We start from the raw sequence: 10,973 nt of genomic DNA, 5'->3' as shown, positions 1-10,973 counted from the left end.
GTGTGTGTGTGTGTGTGTGTGTGTGTGTGTGTGTGTGTGTGTGTGTGTGTGTTTGTTTAGCATTTATATATATAAAAGCAGCTTGGGCTCTTGGGAGGAGGCCCTCTATAAATGCCAGTTTTTGTTATTAGATCCTTTTGCTTTTTAGGGCTGTTCCAAAAGCAGCTTGCCAGCTTAGCTGTTGCATCTGCCTTGGCAGCTGCTACTGTTCCTAACAGGAGCCTCAAATGTGGTTAGCAGTGGGGTGGGTGAATATATAGGAGATAAGATCCCTACTCTGGGCAGTTTGATCCGTTTGGGCCCCAGCTTTTATTTCTTGCCAGACTCTTAATGGGATCCAACCCGGCTCTCAGGGAAGAAGTGGGGGAGTATAGTGGGAAGAGGATCATTCTTGTTTTAGTCAGATGAGCTGGGTTTGAGCTAACTAACTATGTGATCAAGGGCTACTCATTCCCATGTTTCTGGGCCTCGAGTTTCCACTTCTGTGAAATGGGGATAATAATGTTCACATTGTCCTACCTCAAACAGTTGTGAGTATAGTGCTTTTGGAAGCTTAAAGTACTATATCCATCAAATATTTGTTAAGCTGTGTGCCTAGCACTAGCGATACAAACAAGTACAAAGATGAAAACATTCCCTTGCACAAGTTTCTTACATTCCAATAGAGATGACAAGTATATCCATATCTATGTGAATACAGTATAGGCATAAAAGTGCTTTTCTCTTTAGTTTTCATTTTATTTCCCACAAGCCCACTCCCTCACTTTAAAAGGAAAAAAAGGAAAACAAAACCTTTGTAGCAGATGTGCATCATCAAGCACCTAGGGGTGGGGGAGAGTGAGGAGTCAGAGATAATGCTGATGTTATAACCTGGGAGACTGGAGGGATGGTGGTGCTTTGGGCGGAAATAGTGAAGCTTAGAAAAGGGGCAGGTTTGGGGGAAGGGGAGGAGATGACTTCAGTCATGGACATACTGAGTTGAAGCTATCTCTCATCCAGGTGGAAATATTGAAACTGGTGGTGTGGGACTGAAGTTCAAGGGGGAGCCTGGAACTTGTGATTGATGCAGTATATTTTTACGTAATCTGCATAGAGATGAAAATTGAACAAATGGGAGCTGATGAGGTTTCTGAGGCAGAGTATGGATGGAGAAGAGAAGGTAGGGAAGAGGACAGCTCCTACAAGAGATGTGATGAATAAGGAGCTAGCACGGGACAGAGAATTATCTGTCAGTCTAGAAGAGAACCAGGAAATAATAGTGTTATAAAAACTCAGAGAAGAGTACCAGGAGATATGAATGACCAACAATGTAAAACACAGGACATAGACTGAGAAAGGTTAGGTCTGAGAAAAGACCAGATTTGTTCATTACAAGATCACTGGTAACTTTTGAGAGAGTAATTTTGGTTGAATGGTGAGGTTGGAAGTCAAATGGCCAAGGATTGAGGACTGAGTGTGAGGAAATGAAGTGGACCAGCAGCTTTTTCAAGATGTTTGACTAAAAGGGGCTAGGGATTGATACAGCATGATAGTTTAAGGAGATAATAGGGTCTAATGAAAGTTGTTTTTTTAAGGATAGGGAAGATTTGGGCATGTTTGAGGGTGGAAGGGAAGGAAGCAAATACTTGGAAGAGATTGAAGATTTGAAAGAGGGGAGCTGATTTTGGAGAGCAGAGGACAGTGTAGAGTTGAAATGGCTAGTTATTGGGATGAAACTGGAGAGGGAAGAAGGTGACTGAAGAACAGAAGTAAAAGCTAGAGGGAATAATGGGGGGGGGGGCATTGACTGGAAGTTTCTAATAACCTTAGAAGGGATGAGGCTTAGGTAGAGAAAGGATGATAAGAGGATATAGAGAAATCATGTCAGAGTCTCCAATTAGGGAAGTCTAACACTGGTAAAGGAAGAGCTATGGGTAAAAATAGAGCGGAGGAACATTAAGAATGTGGGTGAATTGGGAGGTTAGGGAGTTTGTGGGAGCATCTAAATGGATAGGAAATTCCCCTAATATAAGAGCACAAGTTGCACTAATATCATCATCATCATCATCATCATCATCATCCCTTTTCTCAGCTCCTGGCACCCATTCCTTCCCCCTGCATCTGGATCTTTACTACTTGGGTTCCTATACCCCGCTGTGGTCTATTACAAAGAGTGCTCAATCTGAAGAACCCAGGTTCTATTCTATTCCTAGAGTTTCCACTTACTACCTGTGCAGCACTATACCTCTCAACCTCAGTTTACTCATCTGTAAAATGTGGAAATTATACTTGATCTCCTGGGTCTTTTCCAGCTCTAGATCCATTCCCCCCCCCCCCTTTTTTTGGGGAAGGAGGAAGGTAGGGCAATTGGGGTTAAGTGACTTGCCCAAGGTCACACAGCTAGTAAGTGTCAAGTGTCTTGAGATCAAATTTGAACTCGGGTCCTACTGACTCTAGGGCTGGTGCTCTATTCACTGCACCACCTAGCTACCCCTCCATCATCCTTTTTAATGTATCAGAGAAGATAAAACTGACATGCTGTTTGTGTGGACTTGGTCTTTCAGGTTCTTGCTCCTGCCCTCTGTCCATCCCTGTCCAGCAACCACTCCCTTTCTTCCCCCAGGCCCTGCTCTCCAATCACTTGAATTAGTGCTTTATTTATCATGAAAGGGATCTTAGCCTCCACCTAGTTCAAATCCTTCGTTTGACCCAGGAGGAAACGAAGGCCCAGAGAGATTTTGTTAAGTGACTTCTCCAAGTTTATATGCCTACTGAGTGACGAAGCTGGTACTGGAAAGGCAGCTCATAGAAAACTGGATTCGGAATCAAAGAACCTGGGCTTGGATTCCAGCTCTGCTCCTTACTGTCTGTCGGTCTTTGGACAAGTTTCTCATCCCCTCTCCTGTATTTGTTTCCTCCTCTGTAAAATGAGGGTCCCTGCCTTCTCTGAATATCTGCTTCTATGAAATAACAGTGTGACTGTGGACAAAGCCCTTGACTTCTGTCATTCTCACTTTCCTCATCTATGAAATAAAGGATTCCTAAGGTTGCTTCCAGCTTTTAAACTTTGTCTGTGATCATTTAAAATTGGTGTTGCCACTTTCATCTCTGGGTGGGTGTTGGTAAGTCACTTAATTTCTCTGGACCTCCGTTTTTCTATCTGTCAAGTGAGAGTGATGAATTCTGAATCTCTGATCCTATCATGTTTCAGGTGTGGGAGAGTGAGGGAGTAGGATTTTTTTTTTTTTACAAGATTTCTAAAGTCCCTTCTGGATCTAAATCTCATGATTTTATGAAAACAGATCTTTAGACCTTTAACCCAGGGCTATTTTCATCATTCCCTCCTGTCTCTCCTCAGGGAGGAGATCAGGCGGATCTTGCCTTTCTTGTGGCACTACAGAGACCAGAAGTGTAGAACAGCCCACTGACCTCCAGTGGCCATGCTGCTTGCCTCCCCTCTCCACCTGCCCCATCCCCTCCCCCTCCACGAAGCCAGCCAGTCCAATTGCTCTTACTGTTAGAAAGCATGTGAATGCTGCCAAGCAGTGTTTAAGCACAATTGCTGTTATTTTCAAAGGTCAGCAAAATGCACCTGTGCTGTTGTTAGCCCATATTTACAGGAAGGTGGGGAAAGTTGTGGCTATTAATTCTAGATATGGAAGATCGACTCAGCAGTCAGATTGGAGAAGTATGAGAGGAACATTGGAGTGGTGAGGAGGAAGGACTGATAATTTAATAATTCTATATAATCTTTTTTTCCTACCAGACGCAATGCCCACTGATGGGTTTTTCAGATTTTGATGGCAACTGCCTGAGTTCAGCAAGACTCACTCTATGATCAAATTGAATTAGTTATAGTGGATAGTACTCATAACAATCAACAAGCACTATACCTAGAAATAGGGGTATGTATAGTCCCTGCTCATGAGGGCCTTCTGTTCTATCCAGGAGAGACATGTACATGAACAAGTATATTCAAAATATAGATGAAATCAAAAATAAATTTGGAATTGGGGAAGGGGGAACAAGCAGTAGGGTAGGATCAGGACTTTCGAAGGAAACAAGTGGAGATGATGTGGGAGTATATGCCAAGTCTGCAACAGAGCCAGTACAAAGTGGGAGATGGGAAAGGATGAAAGGAGATGGGAGATGAACTAATGTGTGTGAGATGTCAGTTCCTATTTCTATAGTCTTTGAAGGTTTACAAATCACCTTTCAACCCTGGGAGGAAGAGAGTACAAATATTATCTCTGTTTTACTCATATAGAAATGGAGGCTAAACAGGTGAAATGACTTGTTCAAGGTCTCACAGCTCAACCCCTGATCTCCTGACTCATTCTTTCCAAATAACAGGTTTGATGTGTTTATTATGCTTATGGTTAAAGTCAACTCCTATGAGTATGAATCTTTGCTTTTGTGTTTGTATTCAGCAAAGTGCCTGGCACATAGTAAGAGCTTAAAGAATAATGCTTGTTGATTATTTAATAGATTGCAACTTGGTCTCCCACCCATTAGAGTGGTCTCCCACCCATCAGAGGCTTCTGAGGAAAAGAGACTGTTTTGTGTTTTGTCTTTGTATCTAAAGCATGGGCTTTAGATGTATGAGCTTAATAATATTTGTTGAATGTGTTGGATTGAAAGTTGTGGAATGCACCATATTTTTTGTAGAGTCAATGAGGGAATTAATTTTTCTTGACTATGAAAAAGACTCAATATTTCTTATTTCCATTGGGGAGGGAGGTAAAAATGGAGAAAGTATTTGGGAATAGGGATAGGGTAGCCAAATAAATAAATAACTGAAATGGTCAGTGAGATATCTTTTTTTAAAGAAATGCCTGGAAAGGCAGGAAGGTCAGAAAGAAGCACAGACAGGGACAACAGATTTGAAAGCTACAGGGTGAATTTATTTTATACCCAGAAAGAAAAGCAAGCTGTACGTAATGGAGACCTGAACTTTGATGCGAAATCCTCTTTTTCTTGGTTCTATTATGTATATGTAAATGCTCATTTTATTTGGTGTTTCTTCCAAATAAAAATAAAGTTAAAAAAAAGAAATTAAATGGTTTTGGTGAGGTGATTAGTTGTAAGGAGAAGGAAGGAAGTTATCAAAAGGCATGGAGACTAAGGTGGGGATGGATCAGGAGCCATGCTGGAATTGGTATTTCTGAGGTGGGAAGAAACTAGGGAAGGAATCCATGGAATGGTCAGTCCTATTATTTTTGTAGATAGATGTTATTGTTTATTTTCTTTGTTTCATGTATGTATATCTCATCACCCCAGCTAAAAATTTAGGCCCAGGGAGGTTGTGACTTGCCCAAAGTTACGTGGTACTGAGTCAGGTTCTCTCACTCTAATTCTGGTTCTATCCCACATCAAACTGTTTTTCTGAGCCTGAACTTCCCCATCTGCAAAATGTGTAATACTACCAGTCTAACTATTTACTTATACTTTAAAGATCAAATTAAATAATGGATTTCAAAGTGTTCTAAATGTAATAAACAGCTATATAAATGTGTGTTATTATTACTTCTGTGGGTGTTTCATCTTACTGATGTGGGTAATGTTAGTCAACAAGCACTTCTTATGTGACTACTGCATACCAGGCACTGTACTGAGGACTGCAGGTATAAAGAAAGGTATGAACAGCCCCTGCCTTCAAGGAGATCACATTCTAAATTCAAACAACTGCCAATGCACAAGACACATGCAGCATAAATTGGAAGTGATCTCAGAGGGAAGGCAGTAATATTAATTGGGACTGGGAAAGACTGTTTGCAGAAGGTGGGATTTTAGCTGGAGATGGAAAGAGTCAAGGAAGGAAGGAGCTCTAGATGAGGAAGGGAGGGCATTCCAGGAATGGGGTTCAGCCAATGAAAATGCCCAGAGTTGAGAGAAGGAATTAACTATGTGAGGAACAACAAATCGGCCAAGGTAGCTGGGTGGTACATGGTGGGGGGGGCTTTGAAAGTGTACGTGGAGTGCACAGAGGAGAATGCTTTAACTGCGGGACAGTATTATTTCCATTCTATCCTGAAAGTAAAATGGAGCCTCTGGAGCTTACTGAGCAGAGTAGTGACATGGTCAGACTTGTGCTTCAGGAAAGTCACTTTAGCAGCTGAGTTCAAGAGGATAGATTGGAGATCTAGTCAATTTGAGCTAGAGAGACAATTAGAAGGCAACTGGAATAATCCAGGCAAAAAGTGATAAAGACCTGAACTGTGTTGGTGGTTGTATGAGTGAGCAGAAGAGGACATACACATGGGATATTTATTGTGAAGGAAGGAACAAGATTTGACAAGATTCAGTATGTGGGGTGAGGAGTTGAGGATGGCTCTGAGGTAACCAGCTTGGGTGACTGGGAGAGCCATAGACTTCTTGATAGTAAATGTAAAGTTGGGAAGAAGGGAAGGTTTTTTTGGGGAAAGAAAGATACATTTCTATTAGATATGGTGAGGAGCAGCTAGGGAGTGAGGTGGACAGAGTGCCAGGCCTGGAATCAAAAAGACTCTTTCTGAGTTCAAATCTAGCCTTAGACACTTTCTAGCAATGTGATTCAGGATAAGTCACTGTACTTCTGTCTGCCTCACTTTCCTCATCTGTAAAATGAGCTGGAGAAGGACGTGGCAAACCAGTCCCGAATCTTTGCCAAGAAAACACCAAATGGGGTCACCAAGAGTTGGACACAACTAAAAACAATTTAACAAGAAGATATGCTGAATTGGAGATAGCTGGTGATGTAAGGCTAAAGCTCAGGAGAAAGGCTGGGCCTGAATATGTAGATCAGGGAATCATCTGCATAGAGATGAAGAGTCGAAGTCCTGGGAGCTGACTGAGATCTGCCTGAGATAGCACAGAAGGAAAAGAGAAGAGGGTTCAGGAGAGAGCCTTAGGGGAAGCCTGTGGTTAGCGGATAGGACTTGGCTAAAGATCCGAGAAAAGAAACTGAGAAGGAGCAGTCCGACCCAGAACTAGGAGAGAGGACTGAGGAGGAGGTGGTGATCAAAGGTCAAAGAGAGGTCAAGAAGGATGAGACCACTAGGTATGGCAATTAAGAGATCATTGATCTGTCTATAGTCATGATCTGGGCCATAAAAGAAACCCATTGGCTCCAAACTCTTCTGGCATTGAAAGCTCTTCCCAAGCTGGCTCCAGCCTATCTTTCTGGTTTTATTATATGTTAATCTTCCCCAAACTATACCATCTAACCAGACTATGCTCCTTTTTACTGTTTCTCCTACACAACATTCCATCTGCTATCTCTACATTTTGCATTCCTGGAATAGACCACATTCTCACCTCTACCTCTTAGAATCTAGTTTCCTTTAAAGTTCAGCCACAATTTACATGAAGCCTTTCCTCATTCCTGACTTCCAAACTACTGGTCTTCTCCCTTCTTACCCATCCCCCACTTATCTTGTATTTATTTTTGTGCATGTTTTATATTTGTATTTGTTGTTCAGTGGTTCAGTTGTGTCCAATTCTCTGTGACCCTGTGGATCACAGCATGCCAGGCCCTTCCATTTCTCAGCAAAGATATAGGAGTGGCTTGCCATTCCCAGTTCCAGTGGATCACCTTTTGTCAGAACTCTTCACTATGATCTGCCTATCTTGAGAAATTCTGCATAGCACAGCTCATAGTTTCATTGAGCTACTCAAGCCCCTCCACCATGACAAAGCAGTGATCCAGAAGGGGTTGTATTTATATAACGATATATATATATATATATATATATATATATATATACACACACACACACGTGTATATATGTATATGTGTGTATACACACAAATGTATATACAATACATACATATATGTGTGTATACATGTATGTATACATGTTGTCTTACTTTATCAAATGTAAGTTCTTTTAGGGAAGAGACAGTTGTCATTTTTATGTTTGTTTTTCTGGCATTTAGTATAGTGCCTAGCATTAATAAATATTTGCTTGCTTGATTGTCCCCAGAATTGAACAAGAGGAGAAAAGGAGGTGAAGAGGGCCACCATAAAATGTTGAGGTATAGGGTTAGGGGTGAGTGAGACCCCAAAATACCAACACACCGGGTCCTGCCAAATGAATTCGACTCAAGTCTTCTCTCAGCCAAAGAAAAGCAGTTTATTAAAGATTCGCCATATTGGGTAGACTCTTAAGGAGCCTCGGTATCTGTGACACTTGCATTGGGCAAGCAGGCCAGAATCATCTAACACAGAGTGAGTCTGCGTTAGATAATTCTCTGGCGCTCTCTCACTTATGGAAGCCAAATGGGGTCTGATATACAGAAAGGTTGTGGGAGGAATCTAGGGGTGGTCTAAGGGAGAAGTTTGGGGAGGGTCTTCAGGCAGAGTCAAATGAGGTCAGACTCCAGTGATGAGAGATTAAGGGTGGGAGGTAGCTGGAGGCTATCTGGAGATGAGACCATAGAGGGTTTGGAAGGATCAAGGGTGGGAGCTAGCTGGACCAAGGAGGGCTAGGCTAGTAACAGAGGTTTGGGCCACGATGAAAGGCTTATGGCCTCAAGCAAATGCCTCATCAAATGGGAAGATTCTATCAGAGTTCAAGGGGGTTCCCAGAGCCTGTACCCCATCATTAAGCTGAGTTGCCTTTGGGAAACTATGACAAGCTTCTCCTTGAAACAAACAGCCTTTTTTTTTTTTTACAGGACCCCTTTCTTTAAAACGTTATTCTTCTGGTGATGCTGTTATGGCTGTCATAGAAGATGACAGCCTTCAAAGAATTAAATTTAAGGGTCAATCAAAGGGCAGTATGGTGAGCACGAGTAGGATGCAAGGAATTACCAGGGAAGTTGCTGGTGCAACAGAAGCTGTGCAAAGGGTGTCGGGAGAGAAGTAATGTTGAACACAGAAGGTGGGCTCATGGTGTATAGAATAAGGGATAATGGAGGGGATGGACAGGCTGTATTCTCCATTGGTATCCATGCAATGTCAAGAGAACTAGAATGCTCCCTGGGGAGAACTTATGGGGAGTATTGAACCAGAGCAGCAGGGGATGAGAGGACATAGAAGCATTATTATCTGCATGGTACCCACATCAATGAGATCACAGCTTGAAGTGTTCTTTATCTGGCCTCTCCAAAGCTCCCTTCCCCTCCCCCAATCCTGTCTATTTCACTTTCCCCTCCCCAGAGTCTGAGGGTTGGACCCAGGATAACCTAATCCCCAGAATGTCCCCATTTCCTTTTCCCACTGCAATTAACTTTTAAGAGCTGCAATCCTTTTCTGTTGGTGGTGTGGCTTTAATCATGCAAATGCCTAGGCCGGCCAGATTTTATCCTACCTCATTCCTATTTGGAAGTTGGGAGAACAGCTGCAATTCCCAAAAATTCCTGATAAGAGTGAATTCCACACTCTCCACACCCCCAGGCCATTACTATCCATACCAGAAGAATCCTTGACTATGGGGATCCCCACTTGAAATTTGAGCCTAAACCTTCCTGAAGGTGGGCCTGTCAGATAATGATGCTTTTGAAGAATCCTTGTTTAGCAGATATAATCAATGCATCTCCGAATGGAGGGTCACACATCAGACCTTTTGAGGCTCTGGCTTCCAGAAAAGGAAATTAGCAAGGGGGGAGCAGTGTTGGGGGGGGGGGTGTGCGGCGAGGCTAAGGGCACAAAAATATCATTTACCACCTAAGAGCTCTTAGGGTTAGCCTTGCTTGTTTTTAGCTTTCTTCCTGTTTTACATGTGATTCTACTTTGTGAGTAAAAACAACAGCAGCAACTGTGAAGTAGGATTAGAGAATATTGAGGCTTTTCTGTAAGCTGAGTGTATACTTCAAAAGTAGGGATTTATCACCTGGTGGCCAACCTAGTAATGAGCCTCTGAATGTAGTTAGGCTGGTCCTAGGACAGCCATTATAATCCCTCACCAATTCAATTTACCAGGCACTTAGTGAATACCACCATGGGTAAGGCATTGTGCCGGAAATAGAAAGACAAAAACAAGTTTTGTCTTCCAAAGGAGCTTTTGTCCTGAAAAGATAAGCCACGAAGATAATTGATTTACAGAGTATACATACTAAGTCAAAGGTTTGCATTTAGTGATTTGCAAACTCCTTGGGGATTTGTGCCAATGGTCCAGGGGGTTCAAGCTAAAAAAAATTTTAATGGCGACTTAGTGAGTAAATAACTGCAGAACATTATCATTAGGGAAGGGAACAAATATATTAAGTACCTAGACAGTTCGCAAAATACAGATACTATCTCATTTGATACTAAGAACCCTGAAAGGTATATTCCCAGTTTTACAATTGAAGAAACCAAGGCAGTCAGAATTTAACTGACTTATGTACAGTCACACCTCTAATAAGCATTTTAGGCTGGATTTGAACCCAGGTCTTCCTGACTCTGGACCCAATAATACATTTAATTTACCCTGGGGGTTCATGCTACATTTTTGTTGTTATTGAAAGAGGCTCCAGGAATAAAAAAAAAATGTGGAAGCCACTGTACTGAGTAATTTAAAGTAAAGGGATAGATGAGAACAAATGTTCTATAACGTATGTACAGTGAGTGCTAAAAGAAGGGGAAGGGGAGCACATTGCAGACATGGGATGGATAGGCCCTATGCCTATAGGAGGGGAGGAATGAGTGCAGGATAGGGAATAATAAAAATATAAGTAGAAAAAGGCAGGTGGGAGCCGAACTGAAGAGGATTTTAAATGCCAAGCTAAGGAGTTTGTGTTGTAGATTTGGATTCAGAAGAATGTTACATCACTTAGGTCATGTAACAGATAGAGTGCTGGACTTGGGATCAGAAAGACCTCCATTTGAATCATGCCTCTGGCATTTTCTAGGTATGTGACCCTGAGACTGGTGCCTTCAGCTTTTAATCTCAATTTCCTCATTTATAGAAAAGCTGATGATACTGGTACCTATCCCATGAGGTTGTAATGGGGATCAGATAGGATAGGGATTAAAATTGGGACCTAGGATTTCATTGCCATAGGGAACTAACTCCCTGTACCAGCTGGAT

This window comes from Petaurus breviceps, unplaced genomic scaffold (genome assembly GCF_028583685.1).
Source record: "Petaurus breviceps papuanus isolate PSGF00001 unplaced genomic scaffold, PetGlider_PUasm1.0 98, whole genome shotgun sequence".
Classification (NCBI taxonomy): Eukaryota; Metazoa; Chordata; class Mammalia; order Diprotodontia; family Petauridae; genus Petaurus; species Petaurus breviceps.
Note: the sequence above shows the minus strand (reverse complement) of the source record.